Source organism: Erythrolamprus reginae, chromosome 1, assembly GCF_031021105.1.
Source record: "Erythrolamprus reginae isolate rEryReg1 chromosome 1, rEryReg1.hap1, whole genome shotgun sequence".
NCBI lineage: Eukaryota > Metazoa > Chordata > Lepidosauria > Squamata > Dipsadidae > Erythrolamprus > Erythrolamprus reginae.
The window spans coordinates 3,312,237-3,338,416 of NC_091950.1; the positions used below are offsets into that span (position 1 = coordinate 3,312,237).

Genomic DNA, 26,180 nt, shown 5'->3' on the forward strand with positions numbered 1-26,180 from the left:
GCGAGGTTCTGGCCAGTTCGGTAAGGGACACTAGTCTGTGCGCGCTCCTGTGGAGCGATGTGCAGCTACGAGCTACTGGGGTGTCCATCTGCCTGCGACGGTCAAAAACGGACCAACATGGTCACGGCGCGGAGGTTACATTGGCACCAATGACTGATGCTGCTGTCTGCCCGGTGGCGGCCTTGGCCGCATTCCGCGCCTGTCCAGGGGAAACCCCGGGTTATTTATTTTGTCACGGTAATGGGGCTCCCCTGACTAAATTTCAATTTTGGGCCATTACAACCCGGGCCCTAGAACAAGTTGGTGCGGACCCTTCCAGGTTCGGCACACATTCCTTTTGTATCGGCGCTGCTACTGTGGCCGCTACCGCTGGTTTCGCGGATCGCCACATCATGGCTATCGGCCGTTGGAGGTCCGCGGCCTTCCGTTCATACGTTAGGCCTTCCCGATAGGGACCCGGTTATTGGCCGTTTTAATTGTTTTGTTTGTTGTTTCAGCCGTTGCTGGTTCCCGGCCCGTGGTTTGGCTCTTTGGCCACAGCTTCGTGTTTTGGGCCGGCTGTTTTGCTGCGAGGTCACCGGTCAGATCGCAGCTTTCCCTGGGTGCAAGGATGGACGTCGTCTGGATGGGCCGCAAGGGATTGTGTTGGGAGGGGCTCCGCCCTCTGTTTTTTGACCGGTGTCGGTCCGAGAGAGCTCCCGAGTTTCTGGTGATCCACCACGGGGGCAATGACCTCGGTGTTTTGAGTGGTTTGGCGGTGAGCATTCAGGCTCGCAAAGACCTACGGGCCATCGCTACCGCATATCCAGGCACACGCATTGTCTGGTCTGAGATTCTCCCCAGACTGGTCTGGCGGAATGCTGTCTCCCCCAAAGCCATTAACAAGGCCAGGCTGCGGGTGAACCAGGCCATTGGGAAGGTGGTTAGGGAGTTGGGTGTGTGTGTGGTGAAGCATCCCTTTATAAAATTTGGAACCCCCTGGCTCTACCGGGCCGACGGCGTTCACCTCTCAGATGAGGGGAACGCCATTTTCCTGTCAGACCTGCAGAGGTGCCTCCAGGAATTAGTTTAGGAGGCTGGGTGAGGGTCGGGGGGGCCAAGATTGAGATCTGACCCCTCCCTCTGTGGCAGGTTAGGGGCGGAAATGGGCAATTAGAAGCAACTGCGCATGCTCCTTTCGGGCATTCTTAAAGGGTGATGGACCGCCTCTCTCCAGGATCTAGAGGTTCGAGCAACGTCAGGGATTGGAGAGAGGATGTCCATGGGAATCACCGGATCCAATTTCCCATGGGGATTGGAGGGTGAATTCCTCCCACACGTGAAGGGGTGTGGCTTGGATCCAGGTGAAGGGGGTACCTTCACCTGGTTCAGCAAGGAGTTCTTGCCCAATGTTGCCAAGGAATTTTATGGTAGGAATTTCCGCCCCGTCAGTTTGGCTCTGCAGGTCCTTAGTTTGTTTTGAATTAAATATTCAAATTTACGTATTCAAATTTATTTAAAGTTATTTAAATGTATGCTAATTAATAAATGACCCTTTATTAATCCACAATATATGTCTCAGCGTCTTTACTCCGCCTCCAGGGGGCAAACACTTATGTTGACTATCATATTAAAGTGACTTTTTTCTTTCCATAGCAGCCAATTTTAATATTTTCAACCTCACAGGTCCACTAATGTCCTTGTGGTTTATTAATTTCTGATTTTGCATGTTCATCTTCCATGAGGGTCTGGAGTAGGGATGAAATTCTATTTTTTTCTCTACCAGCTCAAAGGGGTGTCACTTGGTGGTCATGTGACCAGGTGGGCAGGTGAGACCAAGTTGATAGATAGATAGATAGATAGATAGATAGATAGATAGATGGATGGATGGATGGATGGATGGATGGATGGATGGATGGATGGATGGATGGATGGATAGATAGATAGATAGATAGATAGATAGATAGATAGAGAAACAGAGAAACAGAGAAACAGAGAAACAGAGAAACAGAGAAACAGAGAAACAGAGAAACAGAGAAACAGAGAAACAGAAACAGAGAAACAGAGAAACAGAGAAACAGAGAAACAGAGAAACAGAGAAACAGAGAAACAGAGAAACAGAGAAACAGAGAAACAGAGAAACAGAGAAACAGAGAAACAGAGAAACAGAGAAACAGAGAAACAGAGAAACAGAGAAACAGAGAAACAGAGAAACAGAGAAACAGAGAAACAGAGAAACAGAGAAACAGAGAAACAGAGACATAGAGACATAGAAACATAGAAAAATGGAAACAGGGAAACATAGAAAATTGATGGCAGAAAAAGACCTCTTGGTCCATCTAGTCTGCCCTTATGTTATTTCCTGTATTTTATTTTAGGATGGATATATGTTTATCCCAGGCACGTTTAAAATCAGTTATTGTGGATTTACCAACCACGTCTGCTAGAAGTTTGTTCCAAGCATCTACTAGTCTTTCAGTAAAATAATATTTTCTCACGTTCCTTCTGATCTTTCCCCCAACTAACTTCAGATTGTGTCCCCTTGTTCTTGTGTTCACTTTCCTATTAAAAACACTTCCCTCCTGAACCTTATTTAACCCTTTAACAGATTTAAATGTTTTGATCATGTCCCCCCTTTTCCTTCTGTCCTGACCTTTGCAATAATTAAACCACAGTAATGTTTCATTAGAAGGAAATACAACAATTCCAGTTAAATTTAAGAGTAGTTGCAATATTTCACAGTGTGATGCTGAGGAAGCTAGCCTGAGATATACATTCATATTTAGTGCTAGCCCAAATTCTGCATTTCTTAAGCCTTGACCTATGCCCCACATATAGAGTTATGCTTGACATTTAGTGTTTATAATCTATGCCTTGCATCCAGTAGAACAAAGCTGTGCTACAGGAAAAGGACATGGCTTTGATGGTGCAGAGGTAGATCGGGCACCTGCTCTCAAGGCACATAGCTTCATGCATGAACCCACATACTAACTGCAAGTTCCTTCTTGTTGTACATTCTGCACCTTCTACATTGTATAACCCCTTTTTTTACTTTCTGTATAAGGCAACGTTGACAACTAGTATCTGATTGGCTGATATTGTGTGTTTTTTGTACTCCTTTGGAAATGTATGAAGAGCCCTGAAAAACAATCCATGTTGTTCAGACGTTGCTTTTATATCTTCTGAACCTGATGCATGCATCAAATAAACCTGAGTTACACAATCTCCTTGTGGTCTCCATTCCCTTGACTGGCAACTGAGTTTTGCCGCAACAATTATAACTGCATAAATAGAGAGTTGTGCCCTATCCCAGGAATATATTTGGTCCAGAACCAAACCCATCATGAAGATCCTTTATCTGCTGTTCGCATTCCTTTTCCTGGCATTCCTGTCTGAACCAGGTAAGAAACGATATTATTGATATTTGAGAAATTACTGATAATTCACTACATTTTAAGCAAGTATGATCATCACTGAAAGAAGGATAATATTTAACCTCTTCTTTTAGTTTATGTTAAACAAATCGCTTTGAACATTGTGGACTATTGATAAAATGAGCTTTCAAACTTTTGAACAATATGCCATTGATAATTAATTCAAATTAAAACTTGAGTTCAAGGGTTATATACAGCATCAATATCCACATGAAACCTCTGGGTGAGATCATTTGATGACACAGGGTGAGTTACCAACAGTGTGCTGACAACACTCAGCTGCACATCTCCACCCTGTGGCAATTCAGTGAAGCACTGGAGGTGATGTGCGGGTGCCTGGAGGCTGTGAGGGTCTGAATGGGTGATAAGAGGCGATAAGAGGCTCAAGCTCAACCCCCAACATTTCTCCCTTAGTCTATCCACGATTGACCTCTCCAAGTTCCTAAGAAGTCAGTAAGGGGCGTACATAAGTGCACTAGTGTGCCTACCGTCCCCTGTCCAATTGTCTTTCCTTTATCTCATATATCATATATATTTTTCTTCCTCTTATATATTTTCTCTTCTATTTTACATATTATCTTTAAATATATTATTTCATGTCTATTCTCTTCCATATGTATTGTGTATTGGACAATAAATAAATAAAAAATTCCATTTCTCCCTACATTACCCTAGAGGGGGGGACTTTAGACCCCTCAGAGAGGGTCCACAACATGGGAGTCCTCCTTGATCCACAGCTGAGCCTAGAACAACATATATCAGCTGTGGCAAGGGGGATGTTTGCACACGTTTGCCGGGTGCACCAGTTGTGGCCCTATTTGGACAGGAAGTCTCGTCTCCCAGTCACTCATGCACTCATCATCTCAAGGTTCGATTACTGCAATGCCCTCTACATGGGGCTGTTTTTAAAGAATGTATGGAGACTTTAGTTAGTGCTAAATGCAGCTGTGTGAGGGGTTATGTGCCTACCAAGGTATCCCCATATGTCACCATCACTCTGTGAGCTGCATTGGCTACAGATTGTTCTCCAAACACAATTTAAAGTGCTGGCTATGAAAGCCCTGCATGGCTTAGGGCCAGGTTACTTACGGGACCGTCTCCTGTCTCATGTATCCCAGTGGCCAGAAAGATCCCACAGAGTCGGCCTTCTCCAGATCCCATCAGACAAACAGTGTCATCTGGCAGGGTCTAAGGAAAGGGCCTTATCTGTGGCAGCTCCGGTCCTTTGAAATCAATTTCCCCCAGAAAGTTGCACTGCCTCCCACCCTCCTGGCCTTTTGAATGGCTTTAAAAACATACCTTTGCTGGCAGGCCTGCTCTGGTCGACAGTATAACTGTGTTGTGATGAATCGGCTGAATGGTTTATATATTGGGTTTTTAAGATACGGTTTTTAAATAATTGGGTTTATGATTAGGTGGTTTTTAAAATTATTTCTTTCTATGGTTTCTTTTACTTTATAAGCCACCATGAGCCTAGAAATCCAATCAATCAATCAATCAATCAATCAATCAATCAATAAACAAAGAAACAAACAAACAAACAAACAAACAAATAAACAAATAATACCCCTTGCTTAGGCAGGAATCCCAACACTACTCAAAATCAATTAATTGATGATGATGATGATGATAATGATGATAATAATAATAACAATAACAACAACAATAACAACAACAACAACAACAGAAGCAGGAGCGGCAGCAGCAGCAACAACAACAACCACAGAGTTGGAAGGGACCTTGGAGGTCTTCTAGTCCAACCCCCTGCTTAGGCAGGAAACTCTACACTAGACAGATGGTTATCCAACATCTGCTTAAAAACTTCCAGAGTTGGAGCATTCACAATGTCTGGAGGCAAGCTGTTCCACTGATTAATTTTTCTCACTGTCAGGAATTTTTTCCTTAGTTCTAAGTTGCTTCTCTCCTTGTTCAGCTTCCACCCATTGCTTCTTGTTCTACCCTCAGGTGCTTTGGAGAATAGGTTGACTCCTTCTTCTTTGTGGCAACCCCTGAGATATTGGAAGACTGCTATCATGTCACCCCTGGTCCTTCTTTTCATTAAACTAGCCATGTCCAATTCCTGCAGCTGTTCTTCATATGTTTTAGCCTCTCTTTCCCTAATCACCTTAGTTGCTCTTCTCTGCATTTTTTCTGGAGTCTCAATATCCTTTTTGCATCGTGTTGACCAAAACCGAATGCAGTATTCAAAATGTGCCTTATAAAGTGGTATTAATAGTTCATGTGATCTTCATTCTATCTCTCTGTTAATGCAGCCTAGAACTGGGTTGGCTGTTTTGGCAGCCGCTACTCATTGCTGGCATGCATTCATTCATTCGTTTGTTTGTTTGTTTGTTCTTTCTTTCTTTCGTTTGTTTGTTTGTTTGATTGATTTTTATGCCGCCCTTCTCCTTAGTCTCAGGGCGGCTTAGAACATGTTTTTTTTTTAAACAGAGTTGGGCTATTGCCCCCACAATCCGGGTCCTCATTTGACCCCCCTTGGAAGGATGGAAGGCTGAGTCAACCTTGAGCTGGTGATGAGATTTGAACCGCTGACTCTCCGCCACTCTCCTCTCTGCGCAGCCTTTGAAAAGTGTGCACCAGGCTTCATTTTTTAATGCACTACAGCACATAGCTGGATTGGGGTATTGCTTACTTCTTGATTTTTGATCTGAGGTTCAATTTGGTATTAATATAATATAATCTCGGTGTTGATTGTTGGTGGGAAGATATTTTGGTTTGTTGTTTCCTTTTTACCTCGTTGATTGTACTATTTGCATAGTAAGTCTATATTGTTTATGCCTATATGTCTATTGATAGCTATTTTGTCAGAATGCAGAACTTCCAGAAATTCTCTCGCATTTTTTGAATTGACCTGATCTAGAAAGATCAAAGTTTCTCAGTTGCAAGTACGGTTAAATCTCTCCCTATGCTTATGAATTTCAAAAGCTTTCAACATGTCTTATGACTGCTACTTGGTGGAAAAAGGAAGTCGAAGGAGTATTAAATGCATTTGTTTTAGGTAATAAAGAAGAGATAAAATGAATAAAAACTAAATATTAATTATCTAGTGAATCTATAGCTATTCAATTTGTAAAAAAGAGAAGCTGTTGCAGAAAAGTCGTAAATGCACAGCTTTTCAAGAGCAGAGAACAGCAGCGTTGGAAATATTAAGAGAAGAGGAAGAAAGACAAAGGTGAACCAGATTCTGAAGGTCAAGGGAAGATCATATTCTCACTCAAAATCTCCATCCAAACACCCAGCAGAACCAGCCATGATCATTCAGGATTATTCCTTAGCAAAGAAGGATCCCCAGTAATAATGGAGAGAGAGAGAGATCACCCCTCTGTGCTACCTTAATAGATACAGGCACACCTGCCCATTCAGCTCTGGGCCAATTTTAAAACCTGTGTTGGTGTCTGATATATTGAGACTGCTGAAGAGAGATTGGCAGAAATTGATTTTTTGTTCATTGATAATTTTGTGAATTCATAGGAATCCAGCAATTGTATAAAAGAAAGTGATGTCTTAGAAGGAAAAATTTATCTAAATAACAAAGTATCTTTACTGATCATTTCCCTGTCTACTGGTTTTCTCTCCACAGGTAATGCCCAGCGCAACTGTCATCGTCTAAGTGGATACTGCGTCCACCCTCCCTGTCCATTTGGTAGCCATGGGAAACTGGACTGTCGAGGGAGATTGAGGTGCTGTGTAATGTAAGTAAACAGTCCTCTAATAAAGATGCCAGAGATGTGCATCAGATGTTCACTTGTTTGTACTCCAACACATTCCAAGGCATTGACCTGAAGAGGAATAGGTGTTTCAAAGGCAGAAAGGAGGGCAGGAAAGATTTTGAGATTTTAACAGACTTTATCTTAAACCTATTATGATCAAACTATTATTTTATCTCATTTGTGTAGCCATAATGGGGAAATAACACCATCTGAATCTACAACCCTGGACGTCTTCTAGATATGGCCAATGACCTGAGATTCCTGCCTTCTATCGCTTTTTCTTTCTTCACATGATTCAAATTGCTTTCTATCAAACTCAAAAACATGAATGCATTGACATAAAATTTGGCAAATATTCCTTCTAATAAAGCTAAATATGCATTGAAAATGTTGTGGAACTTTTTAACAGGGAGCTGGGAGCATTATATTCATTTCACTACACAAATGTGTCGGTCTGTTTGTGTGTCATATCTCTTTGCCTACATGTCAGTGTGGAAGGTGTTTCCTGCTCTTCAACCACACATTATGCCATAAAGTCACACAGTCTCATTCTTCCCCACCTGTTTACAGTTATTTTGCCCTTGAGCTCTTCCAGCTGATGTGGTTGCTTGACGAGAATAAAACAAATTACCAGACTGAGGTTCCCAAACATTTTACTACCAACCTGTGGGCGTGCCTTATTTTGTGGGTGTGGTTTGATGGCCATGTGTTCAGGTGGGAGTGGCTGGTCAACCATGTGACTGGATAGGAGTGGCTTGCCCACCATTTGCAGGCTCTTCAACCACACATTTATCACACAGTCTCATTCTTCCCCAACTGTTTACAGTTATTTTGCCATTGTGGTCTTCCAGCTGATGTGGTTGCTTGACCAGAACAAAACAAAAGTTAAATATTACCAATCACCAGTATTGGGCAGCCCCCAGTATGCCTGGGACCGCCATTCCTTTAGTGGAAACAGTGACGAGTGCACATCTACATATGCAGCCTTGCACAGATCCATGTGTGATGCGCAGAAGGAAAGAAATGGACAAATATCACCAAAATCTCTCACAAGGATGCTTGCACACATGAGCTTTTGGTGATCTTGGTTGCTGTATGAATGGGTGTGATTGATTTTAATATAATCAGGGATTTTAGATAGTTATATACTTTTTAATTTAATTGGATTTAATTTTATTGTAATCTACTGGTTTTTAATATATTGTAAGCCAGCCAGAGTCTTCAAAGAGAGGTGGCATAGAAATCCAATAAATAAATAAAAATAGATAAACTCCAAATCTCAACCAATAGATGCTCTGTCCTACCCCTTGGCAAAAAGAATCAGAACACCAAATACAAGCTGAAGAGACAAGACTTTGCAGAAAACCCTCACTCTGTCAAAAGCTTGGAATATTCCTATCAAATGACCTAAGGGCTAAAGTCCACTTCAACAACATCGACAAATAGGCTTCAAGAGTTTTTAACCTAATCTTACGTAGCTTCTTCTCCAGTGTTATCACACTACTAACCACAACATAAAAAACTTTCACCAGCCCAGTCCTTGAATACAGCTCATCTGTCTGGAACCCACATCGCATAGCAGACATAAATACATTAGAAAGTGTCCAGAGATACTTTATTAGAAGAGCCCTCCACTCCTCTACCGCAACAGTAGACCTTACGCAACTAGATTTGAAACCCTGGGCTTAGAAAGCTTAGAACTAGTTCGTCTTCAGCCCAACCTAAGCATAGCTCATAAAATTATCTGCTACAACGTCCTTCCTCTCAATGATTTTTTCAGCTTCAACCACAATACATGAGCACACAACAGATAGAAACTCAGAGTTAACTGCTCCAAACTTGACTATAGAAGTATGATTTCAGCAACCAAGTGGTTAATGCTTGGAACTCACTGTGACTCAGTAGTATCATCACCTAACCCCTAAAACATTACCCTTAGACTGTCCACTCTTGACCTCACCCAATTCCTAAGAGGTCAGTAAGGGGCGTGAATAAGCACACCAGCATGCCAACCCTCCCTGTCCTAATTTTTCCCTCTTATTCGTACCCATATCATGTATATGAATCATCTTCATCTGTTAATTCTATGTTATCAGTCCAATATATCAAGATAGATTCCTTAGGAAAGGATTGCTAATAGTAAAAAAGCAGTAAAATATATGGAATCATGAAGACTGACACAGGAAAAAAACCATCCAAACATCGTGGTCTCTTATACCATGGATTCACTTTCCATGATCTTAATTAATGTGATTTCTAAACATCAAGTTATTTTGTCCCTGAGGTTTCCTCAATGCCCTTGAGAACCACACTCATTGCAAAAGGTAACTGAAAAGAGCCCGGGTGGCGCAGCAGGTAGAGTGCTGTACTGCAGGCCACTGAAGCTGACTCTAGATCTGAAGGTCAGCAGTTCAAATCTCATCACCAGCTCAAGGTTGACTCAGCCGTCCATCCTTCCGAGGTGGGTCAAATGAGGACCCGGATTGTGGGGGCAATAGGCTGGCTCTGCTAAAAAGTACTATGGCTAACATGTTGTAAGCCGCCCTGAGTCTAAGGAGAAGGGTGGCATAAAAATCAATCAAACAAACAATAGATAGATAGATAGATAGATAGATAGATAGATAGATAGATAGATGATAGATAGATAGATGATAGATTAGATAGATAGATAGATAGATAGATAGATAGATAGATAGATAGATAGATAGATTAGGTAGATAGATGGATGGATGGATGGATGGATGGATGGATGGATGGATAGATGGATAGATGGATAGATGGATAGATAGATAGATAGATAGATAGATAGATAGATAGATAGATAGATTGATTTATTGATAGATAGATAGTAGATAGATAGACACTTTCTTGAATTACGTCAAGATTAGAGCAATCATGTTGTTTCTATATTTCAAGGAACTTTTAGAGATAAAGTTGGCTTTCATGTAGAAACAATTTATAAGGATAATATAGCCCATATTAGAGTAAATGGTAACAGAACAGAGACTATTAAAATCCAGAATGGAACTAAGCAGGGTTGTCCACTATCCCCAATGTTATTCGCATTGGCAATTGAGGTCTTAGCAAATAAAATTAGAAATGATAAGGAATGGAGAGGTTATCAAATAGGAAAACCTGAATTGAAATTAAATTTGTTTGCAGATGATGCTATAGTGATGTCCGAGACCCCAATCGAAATGATGAAAGGAATAATGATATTGCTCCAGGAATTTAAAGACCAATCGGGACTTATGGTTAACATAGAGAAATCGGAGATAATTTGTTTAAACACAGGCCCAAAAGAGCAAATTGAGATACAAAAGATATCAGGATTGAAACTAGGATGTAAAAAATGAAATATTTAGGTATTTGGTTGTTTAAGAATCTGATAAAAATTGTGACAGCCAACTATAATTTAATATGGAAGAAAATTCGGAAGCAGATAAAAAATTGGAGGGGGAAAAGGTTGGGGAGAATTGCCAAGATCAGAGCCCTGAAAATGATGATAATACCAAAAATGATGTATTTATTTCAGGTTTTACCAGGTACCTTCCCTGGGGCAAAACTGAGAGAATGGGATAGTAAATTAAACTTTTGGATTGAAGGAAACAAAAGGCCCAGAATAAGAAAAAAATGGCAGTTTGCCCAAGAGAAAGAGGGGGGGTGGGGGAGCCTGTGCTTAGTACCATGTTTCCCCGAAAGTAAGACAGTGTCTTACTTTCTTTTTACCCCCAAAAGCCCCACTACGTCTTACTTTCGGGGTATGTCTTACATTGGAAAAAAATTGAAAGGGTCGCGTTCCCGAAGGCATCTCCCCAGAGTCCAGAAGGGCAGCCGCGGGACAGGAGCCTCGTGAGCCCTTTTCCAAGTTCAACCTCAGGGCTCCAAGCGGCGTGCACGCGTGGAGCCGCAGACGCGTGTCAGGGAAGCGTGTGTCTGGAGGCTAGGAGCCGCTCTGTGCAGTTGGGCAGCCCCACCTGCCTGCCGGAAAGGAGGCGGGCGAAGGAGGGTGCAGCTCCGGCCGCTCGCCTCGGAGCCTGTCGGCCTCGCTGGCCGCTTGCAGCCGAGCCTCGGCAGGACTAGGTTGCTGGGACGAGTGCCTTCGCTGCAAGCCGCCGCCCGCTCGGCTCGCTTTGGACCAGCGCCGTCCTTCACTTTGCCAAGCCGGGGAAGAGGCGGTGGCGCCGCGGCGAGGCGAAGGCGAAGGGCGCGCAGGGAGCTTGGAAGCGACGTCATCGGGCTCCCTCCCCCCAGCAATACCCCCGTGTTTCCCCAAAAGCTCGCCTCGGAGCCGGTCGGCATCGCTGGCCTCTTGCAGCTGAGCCTCGGCAGGACTCGGTTGCTGGGACGAGCGCCTTCGCTGCAAGCCGCCGCCCGCTCGGCTCGCTTCGGACCAGCGCTGTCCTTCGCTTTGCCAAGCCGGGGAAGAGGTGGTGGCGCCGCGGCGAGGCGAACGGCGCGCGGGGAGCTTGGAAGCGACGTCACGGGCTCCCCCCCCGGCAATACCCCCGTGTTTCCCCGAAAGTAAGACATATGTCTTACTTTCGGGGTACGGCTTATATTAGCCGACCCCCTGAAACCCCCAATACGTCTTACAATCGGGGGTGTCTTACTATCGGGGAAACAGGGTATTATATAGAGAAGCATTTCAAATAGAAAGATTAATAGAATTACAGTTATGGGGGGAAAAGAAGTGGGTGAACTTAGAAAAGGAAATTAATAATATAAATAATAAAGAGCTATTATTTAAAAATTGGAGTAAAATAGAAATCAGTAATTTAATTGACCCTCTAAAAGCATGTTTAGAAATATGGTCTAAATGGCCGGGAAAATGTGGAACTAGGAATTTCAAGCTATCAACGTTACACGTATTGAATACAGGTGATGATGTTAACTTAAGCAGAATTATTAAAGTATTAAATAGCAAAGGGATAATGAGAATTGAACAATTATATGAGAAGGATGGAAGAGTTAGCAGAACTCGATTGGAATGGTGGCTTGGTCAACAGAAGTGGCTGCAGATTAATGCAATAAGTAAATATTTAAGTAAAAGTGAGAATAAAGAAGCTTTCTTACGAGAAAAAAATTGTTTAGAAAAAATAATAAAAGAAAAGATTAATGAGATAAAAGCCCAAGCCGGTAATATATATAGAATGCTATTGCAGGTGGAAGAGGAAGTAACAAAAAGTTTGACAAGATGCTGGCAAAATGACTTACAAATAGATGAAAGTGAAATGAAAGAAATAGTAGAAACTATATATAAGATTAAAAATACCAGAGTTAAAGAGATGAGAAGGAAAATTTTACATAAATGGTATTATACATGGGCACAACTTGCACACTTCCAGGGGAAAGAGAAGGGTAATTGTTGGCATGGTTGCCAAAAAAAGGGAATCTTTATACATATGTTCTGGGAGTGTGCAGAAATTCAGACATTCTGGAAGGAAGTACAGAACGAAATTAATAAAATGTTAAATATTAATTGGATAATTACAAAAGAAATAGCGATTTTAATTAAACAAAGAAAATTAGGAGAATTCAAGGAAATAAAATCTGCAGCATTGGAAAGTGCTCAAGCAGTAGTGGTATTGGGTTGGAAAGACTCTACAAAATGGACAATACAGAATTGGTACTGGTACATGGTGGACCACATACATTTTGAAATTATGGAAATAAGACTAAACAATTTTGATGAAAACAAATTGGAGAAGCTGATGGTACGATGGAATAAGGTGAAAGGTTATATATTGAGTAGAATCTGTGATGTAAATGTGAAAAATAAACTGCAATCACTCTTTTAGTAATATCTATTGCAAGATAGACCCAAGGAAATACAGATAAACAAAATCAAAAACTTTTGAATCCCCTTGTATGGGTGGCGGCGGCGAAGGGGGGTGTCTTGTTTGTTAGGTGATGGGCACACGCACTGTGCACTGTTACATGTTTGTTTTATGTAATCATTTTATAAAAATCAATAAAAAAATTATTTTTTAAAAAAGATAACAACTTTTCCATTCATTGCCAGGAATGTGTCCTTAACCCACTTCCGACCCATTGCCCACTACCACCAAGCTCCATACCTGACTGCCTAAAAGCAGGGGTAGGCAAAGTTGGCTCTTCTGTGACTTGTGGACTTCAACTCCCAGAATTACTGACTCAATCATGCTAGCTCAGGAATTCTGGGAGTTGAAGTCCACATGTCATTAAAGAGCCAACTTTGCCTACCTCTGCCCTAAAGGATCCTCTCAATATGCCTTTGGAGGGTGTTATCAACTCTTCTAGCACATATTATACTTTAATTTCACACAATCTCATTATTCCCCCTCTCTTTATTTATTGTAGTGGTGACCTTGCCACAGAGATCTTCCAGCTCACGTGATTACTGGGAAGAAGTAGTATAAAATCAAATTTAAGCTATCTGTTAGGACCATAGAAAGGAGGAGAAAATAATTTCTCAAGTTTGTATTTTTCTCACATTAAACACCATGGGATACTACTTAAAATAAGACAGACTTGTCTGATGGCATCATATCAGCATAGCTTGAGTTTTGATTTTAAAAAATGGAAGATGTAGCACAAAGGTTTCAAACTCTATATTGTTGTAAGCAGTGTTCCCTCTAATTTTTTTTAGGGTGGGCAGAAAAGTAAAGTGTCTGAGCGGAAATAATAAATAAATAAATAAACAAACAAACAAAAAAAAAAACCCACCATTTTGCCTCAGAGAATTTCAAAATAAAATATTGTACTGTGTGTCTATAACTGAGCTCATAATAGGGCAACTCTATCAATATCAAAATGCCACTTAAATAGTTGAGCTAGTTTCAAACTAGATTTTGATTTTCTTTCTCTCTTCCTTACTCCCATTCTTTTTCTTTCTCTTTTCCTTCCTCACTTTTTTCTATCTGTTTCTCTCTCTTCCTCTCTCTCTCCTTCCCTCTCACTCTTTCCCTCTCGGCTTCTGGGCAGGTTTGGAAAACTCTGAGTTGATGATGATTTTTAAGTGAGCGATTGCTCACTGCTCAGCTTAGAGGGATCTATGGTTGTAAGTCCTTTGGGATTGGGTGGCATAGAAGTCGAATAAAATATTTGTTTGTTTGTTTGTTTGTTTGTTTGTTCATTTATTCATTTATTTGTTTATTTGTTTATTCATTCGTTTGTTTGTTTGTTTATTCATTCATTCATTCATTCATTCATTTATTGTTAGAGTTGAAAGGGACCATGAAGGCCATTGAGTTCAACCCCCTGTCCAAGCAGGAACCCTATAGTACACCAGTCAAGTGGCAGTTCAATCTTCTCTTAAAAATGTCCAGAGTGTTGGAGTTCATAACGTCTGCTGGTAGGTTGTTCCATTGGTTGATCGCTCTGACCATCAGGAAGTTCCTCCTTATCTCCATGTTGAATCTCTCCTTGGTCAGCTTCCAGCCGTTGTTCCTCGTCCAGCCCTCTGGTGCCTGATAGATAGATAGATAGATAGATAGATAGATAGATAGATAGATAGATAGATAGATAGATAGAAACAGAGAAACAGAAACAGAAACAAGCATAGAAACATGGAAACATGGAAACATGGAAACATGGAAACATGGAAACATGGAAACATGGAAACATGGAAACATGGAAACGTAGAAAATTGATGGCAGAAAAAGACCTCTTGGTCCATCTAATCTGCCCTTATGTTATTTCCTGTATTTTATTTTAGGATGGATATATGTTTATCCCAGGCATGTTTAAAATCAGTTACTGTGGATTTACCAACCACGTCTGCTGGAAGTTTGTTCCAAGCATCTACTAGTCTTTCAATAAAATAATATTTTTTCACGTTCCTTCTGATCTTTCCCCCAACTAACCTCAGATTGTGACCCCCTGTTCTTGTAGTTGCAATATTTCAGAGTGTGATGCTGAGGAAGCTAGCCTGAGATATACATTCATATTTAGTGCTAGCCCAAATTCTGCATGTCTTAAGCCTTGACCTATGCCCCACATATATAGTTATGCTTGACATTTAGAGTACAAAAGTACATTTTGTGTTTATAATCTATGCCTTGCATCCAGTAGAACAAAGCTGTGCTACAGGAAAAGGACATGGCTTTGATGATGCAGAGGTAGATCGGGCACCTGCTCTCAAGGCACATAGCTTCATGCATGAACCCACATACTAACTGCAAGTTCCTTTTTGTTTTACATTCTGCTAAACCCTTCACTGGCAACTGAGTTTTGCCGCAACATTTCTGGTGGCCCGTACAGGGAATCGAGGGGCCCTGAGGCCCTCTGGATGCCCACCGTGGTGTCAGTTGCCCTTTGATGTGAGAGAGGAATCGTCCAGGCGCCATCGGACATTTTATCCGAGGACCTTCCCACTGATACGGGGGCGGTGGCACCACCGGTTTGTATTCCAAGAACCATCGAGTGGGAGATCAAAGACCAGGACATCTGTTCGCCGGCTGGAAGAGTAACCGAGTCTCCAAGATAAAAGACAAGTCCTCAGTTATAGGCACTTTTTAGAGACTGGTGCGAGTCTATCTCTCCCTGCGGTAAGGGAAAGAGGAGAAGACTGATCCCCTTCGTTTTGGCTCGTTATTAGGTGGGAAAACCAAGTGTACCCTCTACTCCTTTTGAGTTTGTAATGAAGCATTTTAATACGGTTTATGAGAATAAGGCACAGGCCTATGGTATGAAATGGAATAAACATAAACTTAGAAACTTTTGCACTAAAGAGTGGCCCTCCTTTAATGTAGGTTGGCCTCCCATGGGAACATTTGATGTTTCCATAGTTCTTGAAGTCCACAGAATTGTGTTCCATCCAGCCCTGGGCCACCTGCCCAGGAGGGTTATATTGATATGTGGTTGAAATTGGTCCAAAATCCACCCCCTTGGCTCACTAAATACAAGCATGAGGAATCCAATATTCTTACATGCCCCCCCCCCCCCCCCAGCAACATGGGACTGCCATATAGTAAGGAGTCAATAAGAGAAATTGAGCTGCTTGTACCCTGTTGTGTTGAGGAATTGACCCCATTTCCTCCCAATGTGGCCCCACAAGTGAATATTGTGTCTGTGGGAGTCGGGAGGGGGGGATAGACCAAGAACTCCCCCATTAGGAGAGTCTACAAGATCCCTTTCAGGGGATGATTTAAATGGGTCTGAGGATGCCAAGGGCAGGACTTGTTGCATCCCGAGTCCAGTGACCCCCCCACCCACGATGTTTTTTATTATCTACCTCCATGGCCCGTGAAACTGGATGGGGCAGTAGGATCCAGTCCTTCACAACAACTCCCAAAGTTGGCCCTGAGAAACGCCCCAGAAAAGGACCCATACAGAGTGTCCAACAAGTAGTGGTGGATCCTAAAGACCCTACCCACTGTGTAACGTTTCCCTTGTCACAAGGTATATGGTTAGTAATCCCAGATGAGGCCTTCGCTTACTATAGGGACACCCACTTAGAGTTGTGTACACCTTTGACTCATTTGTGAGTGAATATATTGATAAACCCCTTTTTGGTTTATGTGAAGTTATTTTGATCATTGTTTTGAATATATACTGGAAGGCCTGGATTTGTTTCTATTGTGATAAAATGGAAGCCTCTGAAGTCACCCAATCCCTTCTCTATCCCATTATTACCTGGAAGGAGCTGTCCTCTGGGATCTGCCTAGATAATGTTCCTGAATTCCTGCAGAAAACACTTAAAATTATTATGTTGAAAATCCCACTTTTTATGTGCCCACATGTTAGTGTTTAGTTATAACCAACACTGTAGAGAGGACCCTACCAGCTCCCTTTCTTTGTGTTCTGAAGTTTGCTTCTCTTAAATCTTGGGTCCGCTTCACTCCTCTCAAACTGGCGGTCCCACTCTTGTGGACAGCATTTACTCATTGTATAGTAAGAGGTTGAGGATGAGAAAGAAGTTATAAAGGTTTTTGATGGCTTTATTTGGCAGTTGAAGGGAATTCCGTGTTGATGAATTCCAAGATTAGTGTCTAGATGTGGGTATGAAAGAGGTTTCTTCTATGTATAGTAGTGTGTATGTTTCACATATGATGAACTGGAGTCCAATACTGAGGAAAATAACTGCCAATTTTCATGTTTTCTGATAGATGAATTTATCTACTAATTACCTATTGAGTTACTTTTTAGAAACTTCATCATTACAGTAAAAGCAAATCCTGTACCTCTAAAAGAACCCTAGATAACTTTGAAAGGAATTTGAATGAAACATTTTGGCACAAATATATTTAAATGATACATAGCAGGAATTTGATTTTTTTTAACAATTACCTTTTATATTTGTTGGAAGTAATAGTCTGTTGTTGTATGCCCATAAGAAAATTGCTAGCTGGGATATTTTGAAGGATATCTTGAGGTTCCAGATGAGGGAAAACATTTTTTTAATTAAAAAAAACCCCCTTTGATTATGAATTATGAATTGAACACCTATCTGATAAATGAAATGAAGTACTGGTAGGGAGTCTTGTGGTGTTATGAAATGGAAATGTTTAATTGTTGCTGTCACAATTGTTGCTAAATTTTACAATGCTCATAAGGAAGCTAAACATTTTAGGGAAAAAAATCACAACTGAGTAGAATTCAATGATAAACACTTGCTTTCTGGATTAAATCTGTGGCATCATTGAATACAGCTGAGAGTCTCATGTAAATTTAGATAAACCGGTTCTGTGAAAATAGATATTTGCACCGTATGGTGATGTATTTCGGGATTTGGCTCTGTTTTAAGGGAAGAGATTTAATAAGCAGTGGTAGTATAATAATTTGTGTGATAAGCAGAGGTTTTTAAAAGCTGTCTAAAAATAAAGCTGAATGATCAGTGTGATTGATTATAAGAAAGGCCTGTATAAGATATGGATTATTGGGGAAAGATTAGGTGCTGTAAAAGAGGCAGTAGGGAAGAAGAAGGACAACTAATAATTTAACTTAGTGTGAGAAATATGAGTGTGTGTTTGACATGGGCATGAAAGAATGCATAATTGTTTTCCATCCATTGTAAAAGAACGTTTGTTTTTGATTGAGTGTGAATGAGTGTATATACTAAAACATGGTTATTGGAATAATATAAATAAGGGAATACAGTGGTTGGGATGAATAACCTGATACTGTTGATAACAAAGGTGAACCTGGTAATATTGGATTCCCAGGACCAAAGGGTCTTTAATGGTGAAGCTGGAAAATCTGGAGAGAACATGCCTTGGTATGGAAAAATTATATGTATATTAATAATGTATATTAATAATGATATAGGTACACGTTTTATGGTCTATTTAGTAGAAGAGGGAACTGAAAAGGATTCCCTTCTGTCTGAGTATATTTGGCAAAGGCTGGGGAGAAAATTCAATCCCAGAAGCAGCATAAAGTTATAACAACCTTGAAACGTTTACCTTGAGCATTTGTATGTGTATAAATGATTGTGCAATATATATTTAAGTGAGTTATACTGGAACGAGATGCAATGAGATGCTAAATTGTTTCTGAAGCAAATACAAAAACTTGTCCCAGTTTTTTTCTCATTTAAGGTCTGAGGGGCTGGTGGTTTATTTACAAGTGCATAATTTTAAGAGTGGTGACTGATTCCTGAGTAAAAACTGAAAAGAACACAAACGGAAGCTTATTTGGGAACGTCCATTGCAAATACTGATAATGATGGAGATGACTGTGCACGCCATGGACACACATGAAGGGTCTGGTGCATGAAGGAATGGACTTTGCCAGGTCATCAGTGTCTCCCGAAAGCAGAGTGAGAGAAGAAGGACTGAATGACCTTTTACTGGTTTTTATATCAATGGAACTTTGGAGGGTGGATTTGTGAATCTGGGTAGGAATGTTTTACTTTGCCATTGTCATTCTCATAGAGAAGAGGATATATCTGAATAGGTCACATTTATGTGGTGGAAATTTGTGGATGTAATCCCCTGAATTCAGAGTGTTAGTGTAGAGCATATTGTCACATATACACAGGACATATAACTATACCCTGGGGGGGAGGGCTAGTACACATAATACATAGCAGCATGAATGTGATAATAAAGTTGATGATTGTTTTGTGGAATGTTATATTGTACACAAAGGTAGGGATGGGATCAGAGGCTGTGTTATCTAATCACCTGGTGACATGATAGCAGCTCTGTTTCCATAAAAACTGGATCCTTGGTATACACAAACATCCTCATTAGCATTAATTGACCCAGATTTGAAAGTTGAAATATGCCTCAGATCCGCTTTCAGTAATGGAATGCCAGTAGGAAAATATTCACAGGACAATTGTACATACCGTATTTCCCCGAAAGTAAGACAGTGTCTTACTTTCTTTTTACCCCCAAAAGCCCCACTACGTCTTACTTTCGGGGTATGTCTTACATTGGGAAAAAATTGAAAGGGTCGCGTTCCCGAAGGCATCTCCCCAGAGTCCAGAAGGGCCGCCGCGGGACAGGAGCCTCGTGAGCCCTTTTCCAAGTTCAAGCTCAGGGCTCCAAGCGGCGTGCATGCGTGGAGCCACAGACGCGTGTCGGGGAAGCGTGTGTCTGGAGGGGAGGAGCCGATCTGCGCAGTTGGGCAGCCCCACCTGCCTGCCGGAAAAGAGGCGGGCAAAGGAGGGCGCAGCTCCGGCCGCTCGGCTCGGAGCTGGTCGGCCTTGCTGGCCGCTTGCAGCCGAGCCTCGGCAGGACTCGGTTGCTGGGATGAGCGCCTTCGCTGCAAGCCGCCGCCCGCTCAGCTCGCTTCGGACCAGCGCCGTCCTTCGCTTTGCCAAGCCGGGGAAGAGGCGGTGGCACCGCGCCGCGGCGAAGGCGAGGGGCGCGCGGGGAGCTTGGAAGCAACGTCATAGGGCTCCCCCCCCGGCAATACCCCCGTGTTTCCCCAAAAGTAAGACATATGTCTTACTTTCGGGGTACGGCTTATATTAGCCGACCACCCTGAAACCCCCGATACGTCTTACAATCGGGGGTGTCTTACTATCGGGGAAACAGGGTATAATGTGGAAGAAACAGGTATGCTAACATTGGAACCCCATCCAAATAGTTTTATTTAGGTTGGAGTTCCAAGAGGGGGGAAATGAGGAAGCTAGCCTGAGATATACATTCATATTTAGTGCTAGCCCAAATTCTGCATTTCTTAAGCCTTGACCTATGCCCCACATATATAGTTATGCTTGACATTTAGAGTACATAATTACATTTTGTGTTTATAATCTGTGCCTTGCATCTGGTAGAACATAGCTGTGCTACAGGAAAAGGACATGGCTTTGATGGGGCAGAGATAGATCGGACACCTGCTCTCAAGGCACATAGCTTCATGCATGAACCCACATACTAACTGCAAGTTCCTTTTTGTTGTACATTCTGCACCTTCTACATTGTATAACCCCTTTTTTTACTTTCTGTATAAGGAAACATTGACAACTAGTATCTGATTGGCTGATATTGTGTGTTTTTTGTACTCCTTTGGAAATGTATAAAGATCCCTGAAAAACAATCCACGTTGTTTAGACGTTGCTTTTATATCTTCTGAACCTGATACATGCATCAAATAAACCTGAGTTACGCAATCTCCTTGTGCTCTCCATTCCCTTGACTGGCAACTGAGTTTTGCCACAACAATTATAACTGCATAAATAGAGAGTTGTGTCCTATCCCAGGAATATATTTGTTCCAGAACCAAACCCATCATGAAGATCCTTTATCTGCTGTTCGCATTCCTTTTCCTTGCATTCCTGTCTGAACCAGGTAAGAAACGATATTATTGATATTTGAGAAATTACTGATAACTTACTACATTTTAAGCAAGTATGACCATCACTGAAAGCAGGATAATATTTAACATCTTCTTTTAGTTTATGTTAAACAAATAGCTTTGAACATTGTGGACTATTGATAACATGAGCTTTCAAACTTTTTAACAATATGTCATTGATATTTAATTCAGATTAAAACTTGAGTTCCAGGGTAATATACAGCATCAATATCCACATGAAACCTCTGGGTGAGATCATTCGATGACACAGGGTGAGTTACCAACAGTGTGCTGACAACACTCAGCTGCACATCTCCACCCCGTGGGAATTCAGTGAAGCAGTGGAGGTGATGTGCTGGTGCCTGGAGACTGTGAGGGTCTGGATGGGTGATAAGAGGCTCAAGTTCAACCCCAAAGAGATGGAGTGGCTGTGAGTTTTGCCTCCCTGGGACATCTCGGACATCAACACCCTTGAAAATGTCCAAAGATATTTCACCAGAAGAGCCTTTCACTCCACCACTCGAAACAGAATACCCTACGAAAATAGACTAACTATCCTAGGTCTAGAAAGCTTAGAACTACGGCACCTAAAACACGATTTAAGTATTGCCCACAAGATCATATGCTGCAACGTCCTACTGGTCAATGACTACTTTAGCTTCAACCGCAACAACACAAGGGCACGCAACAGATTCAAACTTAATATTAACTGCTCCAAACTTGACTGTAAAAAACTTGACTTTAACAATCGAGTTGTCGAAGCGTGAAACTCATTACCGGACTCAATAGTGTCAACCCCTAACCCCCAACATTTCTACCTTAGTCTATCCATGATTGACCTCTCCAAGTTCCTAAGAGGCCAGTAAGGGGCGTGCATAAGTGCACTACTGTGCCTACCGTCCCCTGTCCAATTGTCTTTCCTTTATCTCATATCTCATATATATTTTATATATATGTAGATGTAGTTCCATTGAGCACAACAGGTTGATTGTGGCTGGTTAGCCAGTTTTGAATCCATCTGGTGGAGTTGCTGTCCATCCCACATTTTTCTACTTTATTTAGTAGTAGGTTATGGTCTACTTTGTCAAAAGCATTACTGAAGTCCAAGTAAACCACAGCAACAGCATTCCCTGGTCCACTAATTTTGTCACTTTGTTAAAGAATCCTATATGATTCATTATTCTCTACAAAGCTTAACTGGAGGTTTTCTTATTGTAGGTTATTGGTCGGTTCATTTTAGTTTTGGTTTATCAAATTCTCAACAAAAGATATGGTGATGTGTTTGAGGGACAATAGGGAGCCAGTTTGCTCTAGTGGTCAAAGCACCAAGTTAGAAATCAGGCGACTGTTCTAGTCCCACATTTAGCATGAAAGCTGGTGGGGTAAGTTTGGACTTCTCTCAGCCCAAAGCACCTGACAAGGTTGATGTTGTGGTAAAATAGGAGAAGGCACCCTTGGTATTCTCTCAGGGTGTTTTCCCCCTTAAAGTTGTTTCATTGCCAAACTAAGTAACATCATTAAGAAATGGAGTTTGCTCTCAATTTATATTCTATTGATCTGCCCTATTTGTATGAGTTAGGAGTGGGGTCTTGGGAGTTTTTGGGTAGTACTGTTTATTGTTAACTTTTTGTCACTTTCTTAATTGGGGCAGTGTTCCCTCTAATTTTTTTCTGGTGAGGGCAGAAAAGTACAATGTCTGAGTGGCAGTCCCTTTGGGACTGAAGTCAAAATAAACAAACAAACAAACAAACAAACAAACAAACAAATAAATACATAAATAAATACATACATACATACATACATACATACATACATACATACATACATACTACCCGCCACTACCTAGGGAAGTGGCAGGTTTGAAAAAGGAGCCGCTTCCCTGGGCGCAGTCCTTGAGGTCATTTCATAGCCCCGCAGAGCTCCTGCCTCCTCCTCAGTGGCAGCTCTGCAGGGCTTTGAAATGACGTCAAGGCCTGTGCCCAGGGAAGTGGTGCGGTTTTCAAATGCTGGGGGCTGCCCCCACTGCCGAAGATGAAAAGGAGATGGCCGTTGCTACCACCGATGAACAGGTAGCAAGAGGGGGGAAGAGGAAGCATAAAACGCTGCTTTGCCAGGCCCAGCCCCCCTCCACCACTCTCCTCTCTGCGCAGCCTTTGAAAAGTGTGCAGCAGGCTTCAGTTTTTAGTGCACTACAACGCATGGTGCACGTTAGAGGGAACACTGGATTGGGGTATTGCTTACTTCTTGATTTTTGATCTGAGGTTAAATTTGGTATTAATATAATATAATGTGGGTGTTGATTGTTGGTGGGAAGATATTTTGGTTTGTTTTTCCCTTTTTACCTCGTTGATTGTACTATTTGCATAGTAAGTATATATTGTTCATGTCTATATGTCTATTGATAGCCATTTTGTCAGAATGCAGAACTTCCAGAAATTCTCTCGCATTTTTTGAATTGACCTGATCTAGAAAGATCAAAGTTTCCCAGTTACAAGTAGGTTAAATCTGTCCCTATGCTTATGAATTTCAAAAGCTTTCAACGTGTCTTATGACTGCTACTTGGTGGTCATGGAAAAAGGAAGTGGAAGAAGTATTAAATACATTTGTTTTAGGTAATAAAGAAGAGATAAAATGAATAAAACCCTAAATATTAATTATCTAGTGAATCTATAGCTATTCAATTTGTAAAAAAGAGAAGCTATTGCAGAAAAGTCGCAAATGCACAGCTTTTCAGGAGCAGAGAAGAGCAGCGTTAGAAATATTAAGAGAAGAGGAAGAAAGACAAAGCTAAACCAGATTCTGAAGGTCCAGGGAAGATCCTATTCTCACTCAAAATCTCCATCCAAACACCCAGCAGAACCAGCCATGGTCATTCAGGATTATTTCTTAGCAATCAAGGATCCATACAGTCATAATGGAGAGAGAGAGATCACAGCAAGGTCTTCTTTGTTGTGAATCAGGTTTTCTTCCTCTGTGCTACCTTAATAGATACAGGCACACCTGCCCATTCAGCTCTGGGCCAAGTTTAAAATGATATATGACATATTGGGACTGCTGAAGGGAGATTGGCAGAAATTGATTCCTTGGTCAGAGATAATTTATTGCATTCATAGGAATCCAGCAATTCTGTAGAAGAAAGTGATGTCTTAGAAGGAAAAATTTATCTAAATAACAAAGTGTCTTTACTGATCTTTTCCCTGTCTACCGTTTCTCTTTTCACAGGTAATGCCCAGCACATGTGTTATCATCTAGGGGGATACTGCCGTAGGCCTGCCTGTCTAATTGGTTACTTAGGGAAACTGGAATGTCCAGGGTTAACGTGGTGCTGTAGACCGTAAGTAAACAGTCCTCAAGTAAAGATGCCACAGATGTGCATTGGATGTACACTTGTTTGTACTCCAACACATTCCAAGGCATTGACCTGAAGAGGAACAGGTGTTTCCAAGGCAGAAAGGAGGGCAGGAAAGGTTTTGAGGTTGAGATAACAGACTTTATCTTAAATTCATTATGATCCAACTATTATTTTATCTCATTTGTATAGACTCTTTGGAACAATAATACCATCTGCATCTACAACCCTGGATGTCTTCTAGATATGGCCAAAGACCTGAGATTCCTGCCTTCTATCGCTTTTTCTTTCTTCACATGATTCAAATTTCTATCTATCAAACTCGAAAATATGAATGCATTGACATAAAATTTGGCAAATATTCCTTCTAATAAAGCTAAATGAGCATTGAAAATGTTGTGGAACTTTTTAACAGGGAGCTGGGAGCATTATATTCATTTCACTACACAAATGTGTTGGTCTGTTTGTGTGTCATATCTCTTTGCCTACATGTCAGTGTGGAAGGTGTTTCCTGCTCTTCAACCACACATTATGCCATAAAGTCACACAGTCTCATTCTTCCCCAACTGTTTATAGTTACTTTGCCATTGTCGTCTTCCAGCTGATGTGGTTGCTTGACCAGAACAACACAAATTACCAGGCTGAGATTCCCAAACTTTTTACTACCAACCTGTGGGTGTGCCTTATTTTGTGGGTGTGGTTTGATGGCCATGTGTTCAGGTGGGAGTGGCTGGTCAACCATGTGACTGGGTAGGAGTGGCTTGCCCACACATTTATCACACAGTCTCATTCTTCCCCAACTGTTTATAGTTACTTTGCCCGAGTCTGCGGAGAGAGGCGGCATACAAATCTAAATAATAAAATCGTGGTCTTCCAGTTGATGTGGTTGCTTGACCAGAACAAAAGAAAAGTTAAATATTACCAATTATTTATTTATTATTATTTATTTATTATTTGGATTTGTATGCCGCCCCTCTCCGAAGACTCGGGGCGGCTCACAACAAGTGAAAAAACAATCCAATACATAATCCAATTAATTAAAATATTAAAAAGTTTAAAACCCCTATACTAACATACACACACACAAGCATACCATGTATAAATTCGGCGGGCCCAGGGGGAGATGTTTAGTTTCCCCATGCCTGACGGCAGAGGTGGGTTTTGAGAAGTTTCCGGAAGGCAGGAAGAGTAGGGGCAGTTCTGATCTCTGGGGGGAGTTGGTTCCAGAGAGTCGGTGCCGCCACAGAGAAGGCTCTCCCCCTGGGGCCCGCCAACTGACATTGTTTAGTTGACGGGACCCGGAGGAGGCCCTCTCTGTGGGACCTAATCGGTCGCTGGGATTTGTGCGGCAGAAGGCGGTCTCGGAGATATTCTGGTCCGATGCCATGAAGGGCTTTAAAGGTCATAACCAACACTTTGAATTGTGACCGGAAACTGATCGGCAGCCAATGCAGACTGCGGAGTGATGGTGAAACATGGGCATACCTGGGTAAGCCCATGACTGCTCTCGCAGCTGCATTCTGCACGATCTGAAGTTTCCGAACACTTTTCAAAGGTAGCCCCATGTAGAGAGCATTACAGTAGTCGAACCTCGAGGTGATGAGGGCATGAGTGACTGTGAGCAATGAGTCCCGGTCCAGATAGGGCCGCAACTGGTGCACCAGGCGAACCTGGGCAAACGCCCCCCTCGCCACAGCTGAGAGATGGTTTTCTAATGTGAGCTGTGGATCGAGGAGGACGCCCAAGTTGCGGACCCTCTCTGAAGGGGTCAATAATTCCCCCCCCAGGGTAATGGACGGACAGATGGAATTGTCCTTGGGAGGCAAAACCCACAGCCACTCCGTCTTATCCGGGTTGAGCTTGAGTCTGTTGACACCCATTCAGGCCCCAACAGCCTCCAGGCACCGGCACATCACTTCCACCGCTTCGTTGACTGGGCATGGGGTGGAGATG

General features: G+C 41.9%; 1 long non-coding RNA gene across 1 annotated transcript; it reads left to right on the top strand.

Annotated features, from left to right (window-relative positions):
* Nucleotides 1-20,664: 20,664 nt before the first annotated feature.
* LOC139156339 (uncharacterized) lies at nucleotides 20,665-24,575 on the top strand. Its single transcript, XR_011557299.1, has 3 exons — nucleotides 20,665-20,871; nucleotides 24,101-24,212; nucleotides 24,420-24,575. It is a non-coding gene; the product is annotated as an uncharacterized lncRNA (long non-coding RNA).
* The last annotated feature ends 1,605 nt before the right edge of the window (nucleotides 24,576-26,180 follow it).